Source organism: Phodopus roborovskii, unplaced genomic scaffold (genome assembly GCF_943737965.1).
Source record: "Phodopus roborovskii unplaced genomic scaffold, PHOROB, whole genome shotgun sequence".
NCBI classification, from domain to species: domain Eukaryota; kingdom Metazoa; phylum Chordata; class Mammalia; order Rodentia; family Cricetidae; genus Phodopus; species Phodopus roborovskii.
The window spans coordinates 2,991,888-3,018,714 of record NW_026125540.1 but is presented as its reverse complement, the minus strand read 5'-3'; positions in this window follow the sequence as shown (position 1 = coordinate 3,018,714).

Below are 26,827 nucleotides of genomic sequence, written 5' to 3'. Positions count from 1 at the left end.
GACCTCATTTGAAATCTCCTAGAATATTTATCTCATACATTACATCCCTAGACTTTTATCTTTAGCTTTGTTTCTTATTTAAGAGAAATTATCCTATATAAGTTACCTATGCTTTCTGGGTCAGATACCAGAAAAGATCCTAGTACCTATGCTATAGAATCCATGGTAGAGGTCCCATGTACTTTGCAAAAGAATTTCCACGTGATCATGCTTTAGGCATGATTGTGCATATGGGGTTGAGATAATTGTTACCAGGAAAATTTATTCCAAAATTATACTGCACTTAAGTATGTCTAAAATAAATGTCCTGGTGTCAGACTACAGAAACTTGAAACAGCCTGGATAACTCAGTCTGCACTGAACTGAGTTTCCTTCTTTCCTCTCTGTGTTCATTTCTCTGGCAATAATAGTTTGTGGGGACACCACAAACATTCTTTAATGAAAGCACATGAACTAATCTATGTAAGAAATTGATAAGGTGTGAACACTCTCAGGGGATGTAATACTTCAATTATATGGTTTGTAGTACCATTTTACATATTACATGCATAATACTATTTTTTTTTTCCTTTACAGACAAGGGACTGGGTCATAACACTACAGATGCTGGGTATTCTTAAGGACAGATAGATTGCATTTCATGTCTCTTAGTCTTAGGTAGCAGAAATCAACTACATCGATTTTTTTCTTTCAATTTTGGTCACACACATATAAATGTTTATATCAAATCTCATTGATGAGTTGAGAATTAAGAGCCCCTGAGTTTTAAGATGCTCCATGTAATATTTTGATTTCACTCATATAAACATCCCACTTTCCATCTGGCTGGGAAAAAAAATCTCTAGGATTACTGTAACTATCTATGATGGCTTCAAAATAATTGCTTTTACTTTCTAAAGGCAAAAACTGCACTGATGTCTAGGGTATGTGGATCCTTCTCTGCCACTCATCAATGATTTCAGGTTCAGATAACGGGGATTTCTTACAAGCATAGAGCTTGAGTTCCATGCTACATCCAAGGTATCCTCCTCAATTTACAGATGGAACCTACCCCATTGGCCCATGTATTAAAGGTTCTATGCCCTATTTGGTACTACTGGGGCATAGTAAGACATTTAAGAGGTAGAGCATTGGGTTATTTTGTAAGGTTATCATTGGAAATTTCAGAAGACAGGTCTCTAAGTTTATATCTCTTTTGCTTCCTGGACATAACATGAGAGTTGTCTTGGTCCACAATGCATTTCCATCTTTAAGTTCTGTAAGACATCCCAAGTAATGCATCAAACAGTCTATGGGCTAAATAATCTAAAGATATGAATTCCCCCAAATACATTTTTACATATGAGTTAAGTTTCTCAGACATTTGTTATATTAACAACTGAATAAAGCAAGCCCTATTTTTCTTTCATTTAAATTACTGTGAGTTGTTCTACCCCCCACCACTGGTCCTCTGCCAGAGCTTCGGGCCCTGGCCAGAGATCTGCCTATCCCCACAGGACATCCTGTGTCCCTGCCTGCTGGATATTTGACCACCATCTCTGGGCCTCTGTGCAGCCATATCTTTGACCCCCATTGCCAGGCCCCTGCCTGAGGAGAGACCTTCTAGACAGTTTGGACCATACAGAGCTACAGACATCGAACTTCTGACCCACCTAAGCCTACCAGTGGAGTAGCGTAGAGAGAGAGACATCACCTGCACCCACTGGAAGAAGCAATGAGAAGACGGCAATACAAGAAAACACTCAACAATAGAAAGACAAGCATGACACCACCAGAATCTAGGGATTTTACATCAACTAGACCTGAACATCACAAAGCAGATGAAGCAGAAAAGAACTACTTAAAAAATATCATCATCATAAAAATGATAGAGGCCTTCAAAGATGATGTGAGAATATCCCTTAATAAAATGGAAGAAAAAAACAAACAAAAAAGTGGAAGAAATGAACAAATCTCTTAAAAAAAAAAAGTAAGGAAAGCCAAAAAATAAATTAATTAATTAATAAAATTAAAGAAAGAAAAGAAAATTAAACAGGTGAAGGAAGCAGTTCAAAATTTGAAAACTGAAATAGAGACAATAAAGAAAACACTAACGAAGGAATGACTACAGAAATAGATTCATTGACCAAAGAAAATCATATATCCAATAAATCTTAACACAAAACATTTAGGAAATGTGGGACACTGTGAAAAGGCCAAACCTAAGAATAATAGGCATAGAAGAAGGCAAAGAAACCCAGCTCAAAGTTGCAGGAAATATATTCAACAAAATCATTAAGGAAAACTTTTCCAACCTGATGAAGGTCATGCCCATGAAAGTACTAGAAGCATACCAAACACCAAAAAGACTGAACCAAATTAAAAAAAAAAACCCAACACATAATAATCAAAACACCTAACATACAGAATAAAGAATGAATATTAAGAGCAGCAAAGTAAAAATGCCAGCTACATATAAAGGCAAACCTATAAAAATCATACCTGAGTTCTCCATGGAAACTCTCAAGTCCAGAAGATACTATGAGTTCACAGATGGCAGCCCAGGCTACTATACCCAGTAAAATTCTCATTAAATATAAAAGGAGAAAACAAGATATTTAATGACAAAGCCAGATTTTCACAATACATATCCAGCACTACAGAAAGTTCTGGAAGGAAAACTCCATACCCCTGCCAACAACAAATCTAAAATAAGCAAGCATTAACAATCCATGGACCTTACTTTCCCTCAGCATTAATGATTTTTAACTTGTCTATAAAAAGACACATGCTAACAGAATGGATACAAGGACAGAAACCCTCCTCCTACTGCATATAAGAAACACATCTAAGCTTCAAAGACGGATATTACCTCAGGGTAAAGGGTTGGGAAAAGATCTTCCAATCAAATGGACCCAAGAACCAAGCAGGTATGACTATCCTAATATCAAATAAGTTAGACTTCAAAAAATAAATCAAAGAGATGACGACAGGCATTTTGTATTCATCACAGGAGAAATACTTCAGCACAAAGTCTCAATTCTGAATATCTATGCCAAAATTCAAAGGCACCCACATTTGTAAAAGAAACTCTACTAAAACTCAAAGCTCCCATAAACCCACACACACTCATAGTGGGAGATTTCAACACCCCATGCTCACCTATAGACATGACCACCAGTCAGAAACTTAACAAAAAACAAAAGAACCAACAGAAGTTATGTGTCATTTGGGTTTAATACACATCTACAGAACATTCCATCCAAACACAAAAGAATATACCTTCTTCCCTGATCCACATGGAACCTTCTCTAAAACCCACCACATACTAGATGACATAACAAATCTCAACATATACAAAATCATTGGAATATCCCCAGTACCTTATCAGACCACCAGGCTTTAATGTTGGAATCCAACAACAACACAAATCACAGAAACCCTAGAAACTCATGGAAACCGAACAATGTGCAATTGCACCATTCCAGCGTCATAAAGCAAACTAAAGACTTCCTAAAATTCAACAAGAATGAGGACACAAAATTTCCAAAGTTATGGGACACCTTGAAAGCAGTGCTATGAGGGAAGTTCACTGACTACGTGCCCATTTGAAGAAAACAGAGCATAGTTACATTAGAGAATTAACAGCACAACTGAAAACCTTAGAACAAAAAGAAGCAAACTCACTCTGGAGGAGTAGACGCCAGGAAATAGTCAACTTGAGGTCTGAAGTCAATGAAGTGGAAATCAGGAAAACAACACACATACACACACACACACAAATCAATGAAATAAAGAGTTGGTTTTTCAAGAAAATCAACAAGATAAACAAACGTTTATGGAAACTAACTAAAACAGAGAGAGAACATGCAAGTTAACAAAATAAGAAACAAAAAAGGGTCATAATAACAGACACAGAGGAAATCCAGACAATTTTCAGGTCATACTTTGAAAACCTGTACTCCACAAAATTTAAAAATTCAAAGGAAATGCACCAATATCTGGATAACTATCAATTACCAAAATTAAATCAAGAACAGATAAACAAATTGACCCATAACCTCTAATGAAATAGAAGCAGTCATCAAAAGATTCTCAACCATAAAAAAAAAAAAAAAAAAAAAGCCCACGGCCAGATGATGCATTGCAGAATTCTACCAGAAATGCAAGGAAGAGCTAATATCAATATTCCTCAAATTTTTCCACACATTAGAAACAGAAGGTTCATTGCCAAATTCTTGTTACGAGGCCACAATCACCTTGGTATCCAAGCCACACAAAGACACAACTAAGAAAGAAAACTACAGACCAATGTCCCCCATGAACAATTATGCAAAAATACTCAATAAAATAGTTGCAAACCAAAACCAAGAAAACATCAGAGAAAGAGAAATCATCCACCAAGACCAAGTAGGCTTCATCCCTGGGAAGCTGGGATGGCTTAACATAAAAAAATCTATCAATGTGATCCACAATATAAACAAACTGCAAAAGTTTGTTTTTGATGATCTCACTAGATGCTGAAAAAGCCTTAGACAAAATTCAACACCCTTTCATGATAAAAGTCTTGGAGAGATCAGGGATAACAGGAACATACCTAATCATAATAACAACAACGTACAGTAAACCAAAAGCCAACATCAAAGTGAATGAAGAGAAGCTTAAGGCGATTCCTCTAAAATCAGAGACAATGCTACCATCTTTTTCCATGTCTCATCAATATTGTACTTGAAGTCATAGCTAAAGCAATAAGACAAAAAAAGGAGATCAAGGGGATACAAATTGTAAAGGAAGATTCAAACTTTGTCATAATAGTTTACCCAAGTGACCTGATAAACTCTACCAGGGAACTCCTACAGCTGATAAACACCTTCAGCAAGCTAGTAGAATACAAGAAAATCTGAAAAAGAAAAGAAAAAAAAAAGAAGAAGAAAGAAAACTTTGTAGCCTTATCATACACAGAAGACAAAGGGGTTGAGAAAGAAATCAGAAACATTACCATTTACAATAGTCACATACAACATCTTGGGGTAACACTTTCCATACAAGTGAAAGACCTATATAGCAAGAACTTTGTGTCTTTAAACAAAGAAATTAAAGATACCAGAAAATGGAAGGATCTCCCTTCCATTTTTGGATAGGTAGGATAAACACAGCAAAAATGGCAATCTTGCCAAAAGCAATCTACAGATTCAATGCAATCCCAGAACAATTCTTCACTGACACTGAAAGGATACTAAAATTGAAAGGATAATAATCAACTTTATATGGAAAAACCAAAGGCCCAGGATATCCAAAACAACCATGTACAAAAAAGGATCTTCAGGAGGCATCACCATCCCTGATTTTTAACCACTACTATAGAGGTATAGTCCAGAAAACATCCTGGTATTGTCACAAAACTAGACAGATCAATGGAATTGAATTGAAAACCCTGATATTCACCCTGACACCTAGGAACACCTGACTTTTGACAAAACAGCAAAAAGTATACAGTGTGAGGGGAAAGCAACTTCAACAAATGGTAATGGCACAACTGCATGATAGTATGTAGAAGACTACAGAGAGACCATTGTCTATCACCATGCACAGAAGTCACATCCAAATGGATCAAATACCTCAATGTAAATCCAGCCACACTAAAACTCTTAGAAGAGAAAGTGGAAGGTACCCTTGAACAAATTGGTACAGGAGACTGCTATGTGAACATAACACCAGTAGCACATAAATTAATATTGACAATTAATAAATGGGACCTCCTAAAATGGAAAAGCTTCTATAAGGCAAAGGACACCGTTAATAAGAACAAATGGCAGCCCACAGACTGGGATAAGATCTTCACCAACCCCACATCTAACAGAGGGCTTATCTCCAAAATATACAAAGAACACTAGAAACTAGTCAACAAAGCACCAAATAGCCCTATTAAAAGATGGGGTACAAAACTGAAGACAGAACTCTCAATAGATGAAATATAAAGGGCAGAAAGACATTTAAGAAAGTTCTCAACATTCTTAGCTATCAGGGAAATGCAAATCAAAACAACTCTGAGATACAATCTTACTCCTGCCAGAATGGCTAAAATTGGAAAGACCAGGACAACTTATGCTGGAGAGGATGTGGAGAGAAGGGAACACTCCTCCACTGCTGGTGGGAGTGCAAAGTTGTACAGTCATTTTGGAGATCAATATGGTGGTTCCTCAGAAAAAAGGGAATCAGTCTACCACAGGACCCAGCAACCCCCCTCTCTGGCATATAACCAAATGGTCCACCTCCTTGCAATAAAGACATGTGTTCAAATATTTTCTTAGCTGAATTATTTCTAATAGTAAGAACCTGGAAGCAACTTAGTTTCCCCTCAACTGATGAATGGGAAGAGAAGATGTGGCACATTTAAACAATGGAATACTACTCTGCAGGAAAACAAACAAACAAACAAAAACAAAACAAAAATAAAAACAAGGGAATCTTGAAATTCATAGGCATATAGGCATATGGATGGAACTTGAAGAAAACATCCTGAATGAGGTAACCCAGACAAAAAATTGAACATGGTATGTACTCTTTCATATTCGTATATGGATTTTAGATCTAGAACAAAGGATCACACCACCAGAAAAACTAGCATACAAGGAGGATTCTAAGAAATTCATATAAGCTCCCTAACAGAAGGGGAAAGGGAAAAGATCACCTGAGCATATTGGGAGTGGGAGAGGCAATGAGTGGAGAGGCAACTAGGAGAAAGAAAAGGGAAGGAGAGAAAAGCACTTGGGACTAGGAATACTGGGTCAGGGCAGGAATAGACAAGAGAAAAGAGAGAGAAAAAGAGAGACAAAGAGAGAGCAAGACCATAAAAGAGGGAGCCATTATAAGTTTGAAGAGAAAACTTAACCTAGAGAAATGTCCAGAGACCTGCAACATCGAACCCAACTAACAATTTGAGCAACAGTGGAAAGGCTACCATAAATGCCCTTCCCTGATATTGATTAATGACTAACTTATCCACCATCATAGAGCCCTCATCCATGTATTAGCTTATGGAAACTGAAGCAGACACCGACAACTAAACACTGAGCCAAACTGGAATCCAGATGCAGAAATGGAGGTCAAGACAGGTAACAGAAACACATACAGACCGGTGAACTGAGCAAGGAGGAGCTAATGGGCCCCCAAACTGATAGCTTGGAATCTAGCATGGGACTTACTCAGACCCCATGAACATGGGTATCAGCTAGAAGGCTAGACAGTTTAAGGGACCTCAGACATTGAAACAAGGATGTATCCCTGGTGCACAAAAGGTCTTTGGGAGCATGTCCCTTAACCTACAGACAGGAGGGAGAGTCTAGTCCATACTCTAAATGACTTAACAGATTTAGATGACCCCTCCTGGAAGGCATCACCCTACATGTGGAGTGGGGGAAGTGGGAGGGTAGGGTGCATAGGAACAAAAAGAAATATAAATGAAAAAAAAAAGAACAAAATATTACTGTGAGTTCTTTTCTATGTACAATTCAACATGCCATTTCTTTCTAAGGTCCATGGTTCTTGCCTGTGCAACATAGGAGAAACTGAAGCATAGAAAAAAAAAGTATCAATGTATAATCACTAATACATACACATTTATTCCTGTTAAGTTCTTAATTTTTCTAAAACAGTTACAATTGTTTTTCAGTATTTTGACATTTGAAGTCCCAAGAACTATTTCTTTATAGTTTATAAATAATCACTACAAATTTTTAAACTCTAGAACAGGATATATAACTTTTAATTTCCCTCAGATCTACTTCTTCACAGTAAAACTTTGATATATATGATAGATTGTACATTAGTTATTGGAAATACTATGTGGCCAGCAATTTCTGAACCTGCATATATATAAATAGTAAATACTGCTAGTTCGTGAGCATGCCAAACAAGAAAGGAAAGCCATATCTGTATAAAATTATGTAGTAGAGAGATTTTTATTAAATATTGTAATACTTCATATAAAATCAGCAAAAGACATTAATAGTGTTAACACATATCTAATAGCTTCCCGAGTGTTAACAGCCCCCGGTAGTAGCAGCTTGCTGAATTTTGGGACCAAGGGACCCTGATCACCTGTGCCTGCACTCTCATCCTCTGGTGTTCATCAACCCTGTACAATAAAGGAACTTCTGCAGGCATCATCATCCCCTTCTTCAAGTACTTCTATAGCAATATAGGCCTAAAATCAACTTGGTATTGACACAAAAATAGACAGGTGGACCAATGGAATCATTTTGAAAATCCTGGTATTAACCCATACACCTAGGAACACTTAATTTTTGACAAAACAGATGAAAGTATACAATGGGAGGAGGAAAGCATCTTCAACAAGTTTTTCTGGCATAACTTGATGATGGTGTGTAGAAGACTACGGATAGATCCAGGTCTATCAGCGTGCACAAACTTAAGTTCAAATGGATTAAATACCTCAACGTAAATCCAGCCACACTGAAACTCTTAGAAGAGAAAGTGGCAGGTGTCCTTGAACAAATTGGTACAGGAGACTGCTTCCTGAACAAAACACCAGTAGCACATAAATTAAGATCGACAATTAATGAGACCTCCTAAAACGGAAAAGCTTCTATAAGGCAAAGGACACAGCTGACAAGATCAAATGGCAGCCCATAGATTAGGAAAAGATCTTCACCAACCTAACATTTGACAAAGGGCTGATCTCCAAAATATACCAAGAACTCAAGAAACTAGTCAAACCCTATTAAAAAATGGGGTACAGAACTGAAGACAGAATTCTTAGTAGAAGAAATCAAAAAGGCTGAATACATTTAAGAACGTGCTCAACATCCTTAGCTATCATGGAAATGCAAATCAAAACAACTCTTAAGATACCATCTTACTCCTGCCAGAATGGCTAAAATTAGAAACACCAATGACAAGGTGAACACTCCTTTTGTAGTGCCATTTGGAGATCAATATGGCAGTTCCTCAGGAAAATGGGAATCAGTATAACACAGGACCCAAATGATCTACATCTACATTCATGCAACAAGGATATCTGTTCAATTATGTTCATAGCAGCATTATTTGCAATAGCAAGAAACTGGAAGCAATCTAGATGCCCCTCCACTGAAGAATGGATAAAGGAGATGTGGCACATTTAAACAATGGAATACTATTGAGCAGAAAAAAAAATGGAATCTTGAAATTCATTGACAAGTGGATGGAACTTGAAGAAACCATCCTGAAGTAACCCAGTCACAAAAAGAGGAACTTGGTATGCATTTACTCATATGTTGATTTTAGACATAGAACAAAGGATCACCTCATCTAGTAGCTGTTGGAAACAGAAGCAGGCATCCACACCTAAACACTGAGCCAAACTGATATCTAGATGCAGAGAGGGAAGACAAGGCCAGCCTACAGAAAGCTCAGAGACAGCTGATCTGAACAAGGAGCTAAGGGGTTCCCCGACTGATAGTTGGAAAACTAACATTGTACAGACTCAGACACCCTGAACATGGGTCTCAGTTAGAAGGCCTTGGCAGTGTAAAGGACCTCTGACAGTGGAACCAAGATGTATTCATGGTTCACAAAAGTATTTGGTGAGCACCTTCCCCATGGAGGGATACTTCCTCAACCTAGAGGAAGGAGGGAGGGCCTAGACCCTACTCCAAATGACTTGACAGATTTTGGTGATCCCTCCTAGAAGTCATCACTCTCCCTGTGAAGTGGGTGGGTGGGATGGGAAGTGGGTCCAGGACATGGGAGGGATGGAGGGAGAGGGAACTGGGGATAGATATGTAAATGAGAATATCTATCTCTCTCTCTCTCTCTGTGTGTGTGTGTGTGTGTGTGTGTGTGTGTGTGTGTGTGTGTGTGTGTGTTTGTGTGTGTGTATGAAGCATACTGAACATCAAATAGACTGGCCAAAAGAAACAAACAACAAAACAAAACAAAAAGACCCTCCCCACATAATATTCAAGTCACCTAACATACAGAATAAAGAAAGAATATTAAGAGTAGCAAAGTAAAATGTCCAGGTAACATATGAAGTCAGACCTATCAAAACTGTACCTGACCTCTCCGTGGAAACTCTGAAAGCATGAAGGTCCTGGATAGATGTTCTATAAACACTAAGGTGCCAGCCCAGACTACTATACCCTGCAAAATTCTCAGTCACTATAGATGGAGAAAACAAGATATTTCCTAACAAATCCAGATTTACACAATACATATCCACAAATCAAGCCCTATAGAATGTTCTGGAAGGAAAACTCCAACCCATGGAAGTTAAAACACTCACAAAAATATAGGTAATATATGACTCTATTTTACCACAACCCAAAGGAAAAAGCAGGGCAAATGTTCTCACAATACCACTGACAACAACAAATCCAAAATAAACAAGAAATATCAATAATTGGGTCTTATTTTCCCTCAATATTGAAATCATAACTTGCCTATAAAAAGACACAGATGAAAAGAATGGATACTAAGACAAAAAATCCACCCTTCCCCTGCATACAAGAACCCCACTTCAGCTTCAAAGACAGACACTACCTCAGAGTATAGGGTTTGGAAAAGAACTTCCAATCAAATGAACCCAAGAAGCAAGCAGAAGTAGCTATCTTAATATCTATGAAATAAGACTCCAAATCAAAATCAATCAAAAGAGATAAAGCAGGTCATTTAAAATTCATCACAGGAAAAGTCCATAAGTTCAAAGTCTCAATTTTGAACATCTATGCCCCAAATACAAACACATTCGTAAATGAAATGCTACTAAAACTCAAAGCTCACATAAACCCTTCATAGTGGGAGACTTCAACACCCAACTCTCACCACTACACAGGACCACCAGACAAACACTTAACAAAAGAATAAAAAAACTAACAGAAGTTATGTCCCCATTGGGGTTAATAGACATCTATAGAACATTCTATCCAAACACAAAAGAATATAACTTCTTCTCAGGTTCTCATGGAACCGTCTCTAAAATCGACCACATACTTTGCAGCATAACAAACCTCAACAGATATAACAAATCGGAATAGCCCTCAGTATCTTATCAGAATACCATGTTCTAAAGTTGGAATTCAACAACAAAACAAATTGCAGAATCCCTTCAAATTCATTGAAACTGAACAATGTGTAATTGAACCATTTCTGGATCAAGGAAGGAATAAAGAAAGAAATTATAGACTTCTTAGAATTCAATGAGAATGAAGACACAACATGCCTGAACTTATGGGACATTTTAAAAGCAGTGCTAAGAGGAAAGTTCATTTCACTAATACTCATTTGAAGAAAATGGAGGGCAGTAACATTAGAGAATTATCAGTACTATTGAAAGCCCTGGAACAAAAAGAAGCAAACTCACTTCAGAGGAGCAGAGGCTAGGAAATAATAAACATGAGGGCTGAAATCAAGAAAGTAGAAACTAGGAAAACAATACAAACAAAAATCATTGTAACAAAAAGTTGGTTCTTCATGAAAATCAACAAGATAGACTAAACTTTAATCCAAACTAACCAAAAAAAAAAGAGAGAGAGAGAGAGAGAGAGAGAGAGAGAGAAAACATGCAAATTAGCAAAATCATAAATAAAAAGGGGGACATAACAACTGACACTGAGGAAATCCAGAGACTCTTCTTCAGGTCATACTTTGAAAACCTGTACTCTACAAAATTCAAAAATTCAAAGGAAATGGACAAATTTCTTGATAGCAATAACTACCATAATTAAATCAAGAACAGATAGGCAATTTAAATAGACCTATAACCTCTAATAAAATAAAAGCAGTCATTACTTTTAATATCTGGAACCTGAAAACAACCTAGATGTACCTCTCCTGAAGAATGGATAAAGATAATGGGATATATTTACACAATGGAGTACTACTTAGCAGATAAAGAAAACAAAACAAAAAACAATGGCATCTTGAAATTTGTAGGCAAATTGATAGAACTAGAAGACACAATTCTGAGTGAGCTAACCCAGTTAAAAAGATAAACAAATGTGCTCACTCGTATATGGATTTTAGACATAGAGCCTACAATCCACATGACCAGAGGAGCCTGGAAACAAGGAGGATGCTAAGGGAGACATATATGGTCCTTCACAGAATGAGAAAGGGACAAGATCTCCTCAGAAAAAAAATGGGAGCAGGTGGTTACAGGAGGGTTAGTAGAGGGTAAAGTGGAGAAGTGGAGGGGATGATGAGAACAGGAGGGAACAGGAGGGGGGAAGAATATAAAACAAAACAAACAAACAAAACAAACAAACAAACAAACAAAAAAACAAGAAAGGAGATACCATGGTAGAGGTGGCCATTATAGGTTTAAAAAAAAAAAATCTCATATTAGGAAAATGTCCAGATATCTAGAATCATGACCCCAAATAACAATCTAAAAAGTAGTGGTAAGGTTATCTTGAATGTCCTTCCACGATGAGATTGATATCCTAGAGCCCTCAGTAGCTGATGGAAGCAGGGGCAGATACCCACAGATGATCACAGAGTCAAATTCCTGGAATTCAGTTGCAGAGAGGAGTGAAGGGATGAGCAGGGAAGTCCAGACCAGGCTGGAAAAACCCTCAGAGATAGCTGACCTGAAAATGGGGGCGCACATGGACCCTAGACTGATAGCTGGGAAACCAGCATAGGACCAACTCAGACCCCCTAAAATTGGGTCTCAGTTGGGAGGCCTGGGAAGTCTATGGTAGCTCTGACAATGGAACCAGCATGTATCTATAGTGCAGAAGTGGATTTTGGGAAGCCCTTTCCCATGGAGGGATACTCCCTTAGCCTAGAGTCACCAGGTGGGCTTAGTCCTTACCCCAATTGATTTGACTGAATTTGGTGGTCCATAATTGGTGTCCTTACCCTCCCTGAGCATAGGTGGGGGATGAGATGGGGTGTTTGTGGGGGACATGGGAGGATGTGATGTAGAGGGATCAGTTATTAGTATGTTAAATAAGGAAAAGTTTTAAAAATAAAAAATAAAAATAAGATATTCCTATTGAAAATAAAAATTATAATTTGCATAATTAGTACCAAATGTCCAACTCTAGTCTATTATTTATTTCTTTCCGTTTTTACCTATGTTTAAATCTATGGTGAACAGCCATTGTGTATAAATTGGGTAGTTTTATTTTTTCAATCTGTTTAATAATGATTCAGAATTTAATAAGCTGTAATTTCCTTCACTGTTTATGTGCTCCTCTTGAATACAACCTGGAATATAAAAACTATAGATGTTGTGGCTATCTATATTGAAGCAGTATTTCATTTGCATGATCTACTTACATATTCTATGTGGTTTGAATCTAGCTAGTAGGCACCGTTAAATCATTGCTACATGCTTCATGTACTCAATACTAATAAAGTTATTCAAGGAAAAGCACCAGTATCACATATTTACAGGCCCAGTATCCTGTCTTTACAATTTCACAGAATTTTCACTTGACACTCTGTGTTTAAATGCTAAGCAGATTTTTGACTGGGGAATGAGTCTGTGGTTAGGAGTACTTGTTGTTCTTTCAGAAGACCTGGGTTCTATTTCCATAACCCAAGTGCAAGTTCACAACTGACTAACTCCAATTCAATGGGATCTGAGATCCTCTTATGGCTTCCTTAAGCATGTGACATACACATGGTACATTTAAATACATTCAGGTATAGTATCCACATGCATAAAAGAAAATAGAAAAAGGTCTTTTTAAACAACCTCAAAGCACATTTCTTTTATTAAAGTATTACAACTGTGTCATAGGTTCTGAAGCTAGACCACCTGTGTGTACAGTGCCTCTGCAGGCTTTTTGTGGCATGCCATGCTACATACACTTCCTCCCCCCTGTAAAATGGGAATGACATTAACACTTTTCAGAGCTGCTGTGATCACTAAATGGGATGATTGATTTTAAGTGCTTTGAAAAGGATCCAGCATTTTCTTAAACCTGAATCTTATTATTGATTTTTCTCTAACACTTCTATTCAATCAGCATCTGTCTGCTATCTATCACATGAAACACATTAAACTAGGCCTTTCACAGAGCTAGGCTTGCTTAGAAAAGTAAATAAGCAAAGTAGGACATTAGCAAGGTTCTAAGAATTAATTTTCTTTTGCAATTTAATTGATAATTTTCTTAATATTAACACCTAAGAGTGCATTCACATTGCTACAAATGTTAATATATTGCTTTCAAATATTGTATGAGCAAATGAAAAAATAGGAGAGGAATACTTAACAAATTTCTCAATCTCTCATAAAAATATAGTGGTATGCTTGCAATATCACATTGGCAAACAGATTATTTTCATCATAATTCAACTAAGTATAAATAAGTGATACAACAGTACTTCACATCGAATTGTGGAAGATTTTTAAAATTCTGGAGAATAGAGGTATAAAATGCTATTCTTTCTAAGTTTTCATTCCTGATATCATTATTTGGTTATGGATCAGATCAATAGTCAGACTTATTTCATATATCTAATAATGGAATGACTTAATGAAGTCAATGATTAATCCCTTATAAATGAAAATTGAAGGAAGATCATGGTTTTGGCCATAAGCTTGATATAGGTGCAGGTTCATGCTTTAAAAACGATAACACAAATGAGGTGGTTTAAATGTAATTGACCCATAAGCTGATAAAGAGTGACACTATTAGAAAGTGTGGCCTTCTTGGCATAGGTATGACTTTTTTGGAGGAAGTGGTTCACTGCAGAGGTTTCACATATGTTCAAGCCACTTCCTGTTGCCTACAGATCAATATGTAGAGTTCTCAGGTATTCCTCCGCTAGTAGCTATAACCTGCCGTTATGATAAAGCAGTAAACCTTTGAATTGTAAGCCACCCTAATTAAATGTTTTCCTTTATAAGTGTTGCCATGATCATGTTGTCTGTTTACAGCAATAGAAACCCTATGACAACAAACAAAAAAAAAAAATCTTTATAACTTCAGCCTTAAATCAGCATTTTTTTTCTTGTATGTAAATGTCAATCCCAGTACCACTATGAAACAAATTTGTTTGGAAGGTATGCCTAACATGATCACTGATGACTGAAACTTCTATGATGTTTACATTGGCATTTACTACCGGGGTCTGAAAAATAAGCCTGGTAATGCAATTATTTCCTCAATGTCCTTATTACAGTACAAATGTTGCATGGCTTATGACATTTGAAATATGACTCTCTTAGGGTTAGCACTGACACATGTGATCAGAATTCTTCTGAGAAGTATTTCAGCAGAGGAATTTTTGATTAAAGTTCCAATGGCCCACAGAATGAATGTAGGTCAACTAAAATTTACTACTCATTTCAGAGACACACAATAACCTTATTTACATAGGCAAGCTTTTAAATATTGCCTACTTTATGGCAACAAATAAGTGAAATATTTGCTAATAAGTATATACAATGTACTTAATCTACCTTTTTTATTGGTATTTTTGTGTATTTTGTTGAACTGATGCCAATTTGTAACATTCTATATGCCCCTTGCTCTGGAATACTACTTTAATATTAAAGAGGATAAGGAAGCTAATTATTTGTGTGATGTCCCAATAACATAATCCCACCCCCCCACAAATTATAGCTTTCAATATGAAATAGTTCAATGACTATTTTATAGTAACAAAACAAAGAAAGTTATAAATTAAGGCACTTTTAAAACTTTGGTGTAAGTAACATGTAGGAGAATTGTTGCAAATGGGAGAAACTTAGTTGTTGGTATCAGGTGCCATCAAATGGCTTTCTTTAAAACTTTTGCATATTCCAAAAAATTTAGCCAATGGTCACAATGATATTAAGCCCAAATAGTGGTAGACAATATGGATATTAATAAGCAAAAGATGACCCAAGATGAATTACAACTAGACCCTGGGGATGTTACATTATGACTTCTCCACAATTAGTTAATCAACCTTGGGGGGAAAAAAGCTGAGTATATGATGTGATTCTATCCAGAAATTTATCCTCATAATAATTTCTATTAGATCTTCAACAGCGTAGAAACAATTTTCTAACACACAAAAATTAAAAACATGTTCACGAAGCTGATCATTAATCTATCTTCATCCATCAGGGAAAAAACATTTGTTAACCTACAAGTAGTTCAGAGAATATCATATGCAAACGTTTCTATGGTGCCCCTGACCAATTTTTCATGACTTTATGTTTACTACATCAAGGAAACTTGATGTTGTTTCCTTTAGAAATGGAAATTATGCCCTTAGTCTTTAAATAATATACAATTATAATAGGAGGTGGAATATTTTCTCACCATTAACACTATAATCCAATCATGCCTCAGAATTTGGAGATAGGTCATTCAGGACAGTTAAGCAAATATGAGGTCATTTAATAAGACAGGATTCCACATGAAAGGCTTCCTTATTAAAAGGGGAAGTGAAGAATAAACACTCTTAAGATGATGTCATGGTAGGTACAGCAAAGATGAGAATGGCCTATCTATCGAGCACGGGGCTACAAAGACTTCCTGCAAACCCATCAGAAACTAAAGACTGGGAGCAGGTGATTTCTCATTGTCTTTAGGAGAAACCAAGGCTGTCACAACTGTACATCAAAGCCTACCCTCTAATGACATGGTGTCTGTGTGGTTTCAGTCTCTTCAACAAACCAGAATCACAGATAAATAGGTGGGAGTGAGGGTGGGATGGAGGGGAGGGATGTATACCTATTTCTTTTCTTGTTTTGCCTTTCACAAAAGACTTTGTTCCTACCATGAATTCTGTTTGTTACATTTAAGTGATTCCCTTTAAAAATCAATTAATGATCTGGGTCACTTCAGCTGCTGCTTAAAATTACCTTCCTCACTTCTTTGCAGGTGGGGGCTGGGAGCCATGCCTCTCAACCTTGTTGACAAGCTCACTAACTGGAACTTTTGAAGATTAATCTACTCATCAGGTAGACTCCTTCCTGCTCATGTATCTTAAAGGTCTCCTGCAGTTCCCAGCAGTATCACACTAATTCAGTACCCTAGCAAAATTAACAGCAGGAAACAGACCTTTGTAATTTCCTTCCTTTATAAATAGCATTGTTCATCCAGTAAAAGGATAGCAGTTCCTGCTGTAATAGTTTCTTCACTGAAAAGAACCTTTCTTTTCATGGATGTTTAAAAAAAGAATCAATCAAAATAAGTGTACATAGAATTAACCAGCTTACTGAGAAAGGCTACATACCTTTATTTTTGGATTTTTCTAATTTCAACACTTAGTGCTCAGAGGAGTGGCTCAGTGTAATGTCATTGTTTAGGGAGTACACAGGTATGTTTAGTGCACTCTGCTCTTGAAGAGGCCACCAGAGACAAAGGACTCAGAGGATTAAAGACAATGGCACTAGGCTTCCCTTCCTTGGTGCCTTCATCATTTCCTTGCTGCTTTCGCTGTTTCTCTGCCTTCATTCTTGTTTGTCTGTCTTCCTCCTTGCTTTCTAGATTTTTATCCCAAAATAAACATCTATTTCATCTCAGAAAAAAAAATGATGACATTCAATGTATACTGAAAGGAAATTTTTGAAAGTTAAGATTTCTCAAATGTACTTATCAATTGTAAATCAATAATAGGGATCCACATGAAAATATGGTATAGATACATAATAATCACGATGTCATAGTGTGCAAGAAGTTCACAAAAAGGTCCTTTGAATAGTATAATGTGAGACAAAGTGAATATCTCACTACAGTATTATACTTCTTCAGGAGCAATGTAAAACAAAAATAAGGAACTGACTGCCAATTTAACCACTTAAGAAATTAAAATAATTTGTTATTGCAAATATTGTAAGGAAAATAAACTTCTTATTCTGAAGCCCAAGCAGAAAACATTTAAAAAGATTAAATATCTACAAAAGGAAAGTAGCAAATGTGGTTTAAACAAGTATTTCTTTCAGACATTTCCAATAGCATAGTCATTAACCACAAAATATTTACAAACTTTTGTAATTTAAAGGATAAAAGAACACATTGCCACACATTCATGCATTTTCTAGTGCATAAGAAACTGCCCTGAGATATTGCCTGTGTTACAAGCATGTTTTTCCACAGGCCTGGTCCTACAGCTGCACAAGCCATAAATAACACACAGAGATGCTGAATTAAATATGAAGCTGTTGGTCTGTTATTAGCATTTCTTATTGTCTAGTTCTGTCTTAAATATTAACCAATTTCTATCAATCTAAGTATTTCCACGTGGCCTTAACTTACTAGAGAAAGGATCTGGAGTTTTACTCTGTTGGTCCTACATGTTGAAACTCGTCCTACCTCCCCTGAATTCTCCTTGTCTCCTAGTCCCACCTACCTCACTTTCTTATTGGCCAACAGAGCTTTATTCATCAACCAATAAGAGAAACATATTTACAGAATGACATCTCCCATCATGCCTGTCCTTTAAACTTAGCAGTTTTCAGGGATGGAGAGAGGGTACTACAGTGCAGACATTGGATCACTAGAGAAATAGCTAGTTCCTAAGTTACTGCCTTGCATACAATCCTAGAATTAAAAGGTCCTAGTTTTCCAATTCTCTGTGTTCCACATGTTTTCTCTCCCTCTCTCCATGCCACTCTTTGAGTACTATTTATATAAGCTGTGTATGTGTGTGTTTGTGTGCCTGTGTGTGTATGTGTGTGTCTGTATGTGTGCATGCATATATGAATATATGCCTAGTTATTTGAAGCAGTTTATAGATTAGAATATTTGTTGTTGTTAAATGTCCAATAATGATTCTAAGGAAAAGGAATTATTAGCTCAACGTGATGTAGCTAAAATGCTAGCAAAACAGCATCACATGTGGCATGGAACCAATGCTGCTTTATTGGAAATTTGGGGTCTAGTTTGTATCAGGGCATGAAGATCACAAAATAGTACTGCCACATAGCAAACATCTTCATCTCTCTTAACACATGTGCAACAAAGATGCTGTGTCACTGAATAGTTTAGTATAAGTTTTAATATGTTTTAGAAAGCAATCCAATGCATAATGGAGCTCTTTTTCAGAAAATTTCCAAATTTAAATGAGCAGATATGCAGCAAAAGAAAAAAAAGAAAAAGAAAGAAAGAAAGAAAGAAAGAAAAAGAAAAACAAAGTTGGCCTCACGAAAGAATTCAGTTTCCTATATGAATTTAATCTTAAATTCTCTTTCAGTTCTATAATTCCACATGTCACTTGAAAATTTACTTTTGCATTCATTGTTAATAAAGTTAATAAAATCACCAACAAAAGAAGAAAGAAAATACCACAAAATTTTGGAAGCAAATAACTGCCCTTTGTAAGGAGTAAGGTTTTTCCTCCCGCCTCTTGGTCTTGTACTGCCGCCGCGCCAGCCCCAAATAACACATCCAGACTCTATTAGATATAGTTCTGTTGGCCAGTTCCTTGTTTCTTATCGGCTAGCTCTGTCTTAAGTATTAACCCATTTCTATGTATTTCCATGTGGTCTTACCGTGAGCTAAGGAACGGCAGTTCTGCTTTCTCCAGACTCTCCATTTTGATTCCTCCTTACTACTTCCTCTTTCCTCCTTGTCTCCTAGTTCCTCCTATCTTCCTTTCCTATTGCCCAACAGTACTTTATTCATTAACCAGTATGAGAAACATATACAGAATGACATCTCCCATCATCCCTTTGTTGAATATTATTTCTGGTTAGAGTAAATACAATGATTAATCATGTGATTTGATATTGTTCTGTATAAAAATAACCTCTAAAATTATAAAAATAAGGCTACATTCAACAACTGCTTGAATTGTAAACTAAAAGTAGCAATAAAGAATGGTATAAAGGATTACTGGTACTATTTGATAACCTCCTATCTGAGAATTACCAAAGCAAACTGATGGGAGATTTACATTCTATAAATGTTTTTCATACTGGTTGATGAATAAAGCACTGTTGGCTAATAGGAAAGCAAGATAGGCGGAACTAGGAGCCAAGGAGGATTCGAGGAAGTAGTAAGGAGGGTCAGCATGTAGAGACTAAAGAACAGAGTTCCGGGCTCACTCTCCAGTAAGATGAGACCATGTGGAAATACATAGAATAATAGAAATGGGTTAATACTTAAGATAGATCTAGCTGATAAGAAAAAAGTAACTGACCAACAGCATAATATAAAATACAGAGTCTGTATGAGTTATCTGTGGTGCCGATCAGTGGGAAAACTATTAGTAACAATAAGGTGCCATGGTGGGACCAGGCCAGCAGGAAATAGCATACTCGTAACAGCAAACCATTTATCTTAACTACCTGATGATGTTGGCACCTGCCAAAGGATAATACATACTTTCTCATGGTAAAGTCAGGTTCTGCATATTTATTTATTATTTCTTATTATGTGTCCAATTGCAAAACTTCATTTACCTATAGAGTGATAAATTCTGAATTTCAAATATTTGAAAAATGTGTTTTTTTATTCAAATGCCTCATTCATATTTTAAATGTGTGTGTATTCTTGTCCATATATATATATAATACTACATATAATATTTAATCTATATATTACCGATTAATATTTAATACTCTCTAAAGAAATCTATTTACTTAAGCAAAGCAATAATTATTACTTAAATACAATTGTTCCACATTTAATATATATATGTGTGTATATATATATATATATACATATATAAATATATAAATACAGAAATAAATCCTTTGTAGACTGACCAAAATGGCATGCTATTAATATTGTTCTTATTCTATCTGGTTGGTGCTATTGAGTCGAGCAAAATGGCATGAATGAGATCTAGCTGAGATTATTTATTCATGTGAAAACAGAATTAGAAAGGGTGGTGACACATTGCCACTGTAAGAAACCGCTTTGGAAATTTAGTCTCAGTCGAGTGTATTAAAGTCTATGAATGACTGGGCAGGCAAAATTATAGTCTCCTAGGATAATTACAGTTCACAGTTGTGTCTAATGGGATCTGCATAAATCAGGGGATTGTTTGCCTCAAAAGTGTATTTATACTTGTCAAATGATTGTAATTGGACATTTACAAAAGACCATTTCAATTTATAAACATGACTTTCTAAATGAATATTTATAAAGCACTTGTTAAAGAAAATAAATTTACTCAGGTAATTTTGAACTGTGTTTTACAACATGTAATATAAAACCATCTCTTACTAAGAAAACCTCTCCAAAATGTCTGTTGATGATAAAGCTTAAAATTAAATAGAGATAGATAGGATGTCCTCAGCTCTTCCTGGAAAAAGGGTTTCATAGAGTGTAACTGTGATAAGGAAGGAAACAATAACTTGATTTCTCAGCTGTGGTGAAGTGAATGGATCCCAGGTCATACCCTGAAAGACCCGCGGAGGGCTCGAACCCTTAAACCCCGACTCAGGAAAGGCGCCCCCCACCCCAAATCACTCATGAGAAGCAGTCTTGATTCAAAAGCATGAGGTATTTTATATTCCAGTGCACTGGGGTCCGCAGCCATACTCCATGTGGGGTAGAGGACTGGGAACCCTTGGTACCTGGTTCAGATAGCTTTTATAGAGTTACAACAAAGCCCACGCATTACAAACCAATCATCTCATAGCATCCAGTGTGGACCAACCAATTTGAACTATCCAAGCCCAAGCTTTGCCCAGGAAGTCTGCTTTCCCTAGGGCTACTTGGTAGTGTGGCACGGCTCATTTCCTGTTCTCATTCACTCACAGGTGTTGTTGGTAAACCCACCCTATCATAAACAGTCAAGAATGACCTTTTGCCTACTCACTGCTAGGGGGCAGAGTCTGGGGAGAATTAATCTAAATTTTTCCATTCTTACAACCCCTTTGCATGCAGATGCATACGTGATACCTGGACAATTTATATAGAACTTCCCACATTAGTCTCTCTATACTGTAGATATTTCCAAAACTTAAAAAATAATTGTGTTTATTATAAACACAGTCAGGAATTTTTAACTTAAACAAAGCATGCAGATTCTATCTCCCTCCCTAGAGAGCCTCATTTTGTTTATTTTAACACTTCCATAGTTCACTAAGTAGCATGTCTTCACTAGTAAGTTAGTATTAGGTATTTGACTTCAACAAGCATTAACAATTGCAAGGCATACAAGTCTATATAAAGGTGCAGTTCTTTTCCTCTTGAACAGGCACCTAGTCCACGGTAACATTTTTGGTGGTGTTTTTACATCTTGAAAACATTTCTGAAAACTATAAATTGTCATTTATTGCTAGGGTATTCATGATACATTAACAGTCTGGTGAGTTTTTCTCTTCCATTGAGTTGGAGAGGATTATTACAAGTAAGGTCTCTCCTAAGAAAAAATTCATGACAATGTTTTGTGATATGTCCTCGCCTCCTGTGACCTATTACAATTATCCATGCCATTTCTTTTAAATACTCAGGACACTGAAAATCTTTTTAACTGCTTGATGTGATATAACATCATAGCAAATGATGGGGGTCAAAAGAATGCACAGAACTTTTATTGTGTACAGTGCTTTAGTTCAAAATGTATCTTTCCAACCAACACTAAGCTTGGAGAAATATGTAGCTTTGTTCTTTGGAAAGATTTCCCCCATGGAAGGCCTCACACTCTCTGTGGAGCCAAAAAGGGATGAGATGGGGGTTGGAAGGGGCACAGGGGAGGAAGGGAGGGTAAGGGAACTGGTATTGTCATGTAAAACAAGATTGTTTCAAATTTAAATAACAAATATTATCAAAACAAAGAAATTAACATTTTTTTCCAAGTACAAACTGCTGTATAACCTCTTTAGCAAGGACAGTGTTGAGGGTTTTTTCTGGAGAGTAGGAATGCACCATACCTCATCTTCACACCTGAATTTTACTATCAGTTACTGGCTGCTCACTGACAAAATCAGGTGTTCTCACAGATGTAATTAACATCTACTTTTTCCTTAGTCTATCTCCTCCATTGTCTTTGATTGCCTAATTTATTCTAATCAAGATTCATGCAAACCAACATGTTGTATTAAATCCTTTGCTCTCACTGCCAATCTCAAATCTTTCCTATGATATATTCTTTTTTTATTGAGCACACTTTTGAGCAGTGGTTCTTATCTTGTGGGTCACCATGTCTTTGGGTGTGTTTAATGAGCCTTTCACAGAGATTGCATGTCATAATTTACATTACAATTCATTACAGTAAAAAAGTTGATGCTATGAAGTAGCAATGAACTTTTATGGTTGTGGGTCACTAAGACATGAGGAATCATATTAAAGGGTTGCAGCATTAGGACAGTTGAGAACCATGATAGAGTATCTATCCTCACTACTTATCATGTCCTTGAATCATCAATATATGAATAATTTGAAATATTCATTTGTAAAAGCCTCAATACACAAGGACAATATTCCCCTTTTTAAAAACCTTAAACACAGTTCTAACAACACATCAAGGCAATTTGCATAAATGTACAGATAATGGAAGAGAAGCCACCTACTGACAAGGAACTTAGGGCAGAAGAGGTAATTAGCTCAGGCCTCTGTCTCAGAGAACATTTCAGAACCTTCTCTTAATTTAGGTGGCAATTACCAATATATCATCCCAAGACTTCTTCAGAATTGTGAGGGTTTAAAAATCCTGAAAGTATAATATTTATGAGTTTTTATATTTGTGGTTATTTATGCATACAATTACATTATATGTCAATTTTTATACTTGTATTTATTTTCAGAGTCCTTATTTTGCTAGCACAATAGCATTTTATTATGGTTGGAGACAGGAAAGCGATGAAACCATTGGTTCCATTTATACTAGCAACAGTCAAATACAAAGACTTCATACTGAAGGATTATACGGTAGCTATTTAATCTTCCCTACAGGAGATTGGATACTATGGACACCATGATGACCAATAACACATCTCCTCAGAAGTCAAATGATAATGAGCTTCATAGAAATATTACAACTATTTAGTTGATAAAAAGTTGTGAGATTAAGTCTCTGGTTTCCCCATTACACCAAGGACTTGTTTTTTTCCCCAGATACTAAGTCCAAAACTGCTTCACCTGTGCTTTGCACAAGTAGAAGCTCATGTTCAACAGCCTTGGAAGATATTCCATGTGTAATACTTAGGATAAACCTAATAGAAAATTTCAGGTTATAAATGGAGTCAGAAACATGCAGCCCTCTCAGATTTCCATTGTAGGTGTAATTGCTCTTTTAGAAATCAGTTTCTAGTTTTGTTTCCACGGAAAATGAAAAGATGTGGATTCCTTCCAGACTAATGTGGGTTGATCACGCCAGACTGCCTGAAACAGAGTACAAGGTAATCCTACATTCAAAACAGCTGGACAAAGCAGCCCTACAGACTACAGCCAGGATTTCTGAATCTTCTTGGAATCCCCCATGACAGTGCCCCTACAAGCAGGAAGTATTTGGAAAGAACGACGCCCAAATTCCCAAATATTGTGTATAAATGTTTGTTTCCATTTAATTGGACTTTGATATATAAAATAAAATAATAATTAAAAAAAGAAATCAGTTTTATTTATTTATGTGTATGAGTGTGTGTGTGTGGTTTTTTTTTTTTTTTTCTTCCTGCATGTGTGTCCTCCATGTGTGTGTCTTATCTCACAGAGGCAAGAAGAGGAAGTCATATCCTATGAGACTGAAGTTCATATTGTTGTGAGCTGCCATGTGTATGATAGTAATTGAACCTAAGGCTCCCAGGAAAACAGCCAGTTTCCTCTTAAATGCTGAAATAATCCAACCCCACCCCCAGTCCTCTCAGCTGTTTTTGAAAAACTATTTGGGAAAGTGGCCAACTAATGGTCAGCACTGGGAGAAAGTGATGCATATTCCTCATCAGTGGAATTTTTAACATGCCTTGAAAAATTACAACTCAATGAAGACATTTCCTGCAAAGACTCCTACTTTTCATGAATGTAATTTAAAATCAAAGTGGCTAAATATAGCCTAGGGTAAAGGTAAAATAAATGTTCAGTGGAAGCAGAAGTTAAGCTTTAAGACTTCCACTTTGTGAGCCATTGAGAAAAGACAACTTAGATATCTGAATATATGTGTATTCCTTCCTTGACTCATCATATATTGGCCACTGACTTACTTTTTCTGTTTCTCACTTACTAATTTACATGAAGTATCAGTGTCTCACATGAAATGTTTGTTGATATTAAACATATCAAAGATGGGTTGCTGATGAATTTAATGAAGTATGAGCAGACTTCAAAGTCAGGTGAATGGCACATAAAACTTGATTATAGTATTTAGGTGTGAAGGAGAGAAAGATCTTTGCATGAAAAAATAGTTCTATTAAAAAGGCTTGTTTTGGCTTTGGTTCAGTTGTGTGTATGTATTTGTGTATGTGCACGCACCATGCAGAGACTTAAAGTAATAGGAGTACCTTTCTATAAATCTCTGTAAATTTATTCATTTGGGTCATGGCTTCTCACTGAACCTGAAACTAATTGGTAATCAAGTACCAGCATTCCTTCTGTCTTCATGCCCAGAGTACTGTCAAGATACATCCACATCTAACTTTTAACTTAGGTGCTGGGAGCACAAACTCAGGTCTCAGATTCCACAATCTCTTCCAAGTTCAGTTGAAATTTTACTATACTGTGTATGCTGTTTACTTTTTAACACCAGTGTTTGTTGTAAAATTCTCTGTGTTCCTTTCTATCTTGTGCAGTTAACTTGACTTTCCTGACTCTATAATACAGGATTTAGCGCTGGAGTCATCTTCAGGGATGGTTTTCTTGTTTTTTGTTTGTTTGTTTGTTTGTTTCTCTCTGTGTGTGTGATTGTGTGTTATTAACCCCTATCATTATTTATCATACAATGGATTTTCTTGCTTGTTTTCAGCCTTCAAACAAAAATAGTACCAGTAGGAATCTGGACTCTTTGTTATCTTGTTTAGAGGTTGTTTTATGCTGTTTTTCAGATACCTTCAAAATTCTACCCTACATGCCTAGAACACTTTCAAAAAACAATAGTTTCCCAATATTTTCTGAATGAAGAATTTATAAACTAAAGACTATCCAACCAAAAGGAAATGTAGAAAAAGTATTTAACATTGCATGTGTTTTTTGGAGGGATTTTTTTTTTTAAAAAGAGCAAAAGTTATTTCAATGCTTGGTCTGGTAACCTATATTAAAATTATGTGGCTAAATTTTCACCTGTATAATTTGGTAACATTTCAAATTATATCACAGAATACGTTACAGAAGTTCAAAAATGGGGGAAGCACAGTTCACATGGATTTTTCATAATAGTTGTGTCTAATTTAAGGAAACTAATCACAGGAAAAACATGTGTCTGAGATTAAAATGTTTTCACCTTTGTCAAAATGACACGCTCATGTTCAGTGTACTTAGCAAAAGAAATTATCAGCTCCTAGAGAGCAGTATTCATAAATTAGTTATCTTTGTACCTCTGGGGATAGAATACAACTCCTCTTACATAATAGAAGAGTATTTTACTGAATTGATTTGAAGGAAAAGAATTTATGTGTCTGAATAGCTAGCCAGAAACCTTCTACATACATGAAATTTAATTTTATAGGTGCTAAAGCACTTTGACTAAAACCATGTAAAAACAGAAAAAAAATGAAAATAATCAAAAGTATGTATTTTCTAAAAAGAATCCTAACTGGGGAGTGACTGAGTGCTTCTCCCCGTGGAGAGATTTTAAATGTCATTTTCTGTATTCTCTCTTGTCCACGCACAGCTTTGCTCAAAGATTTATAAATTATTTCAGATGAGTTCAATGAGTCATATAGTCCACTAAAATGTTGTGAGTCACAATATCACTATCTATTACTTGCAAAATTCTAGTAATTAAAATGAATATGTCCCTTTTTAACAGAACTAAATCCTAATATTCTTGTCAAAATTTAATGTTG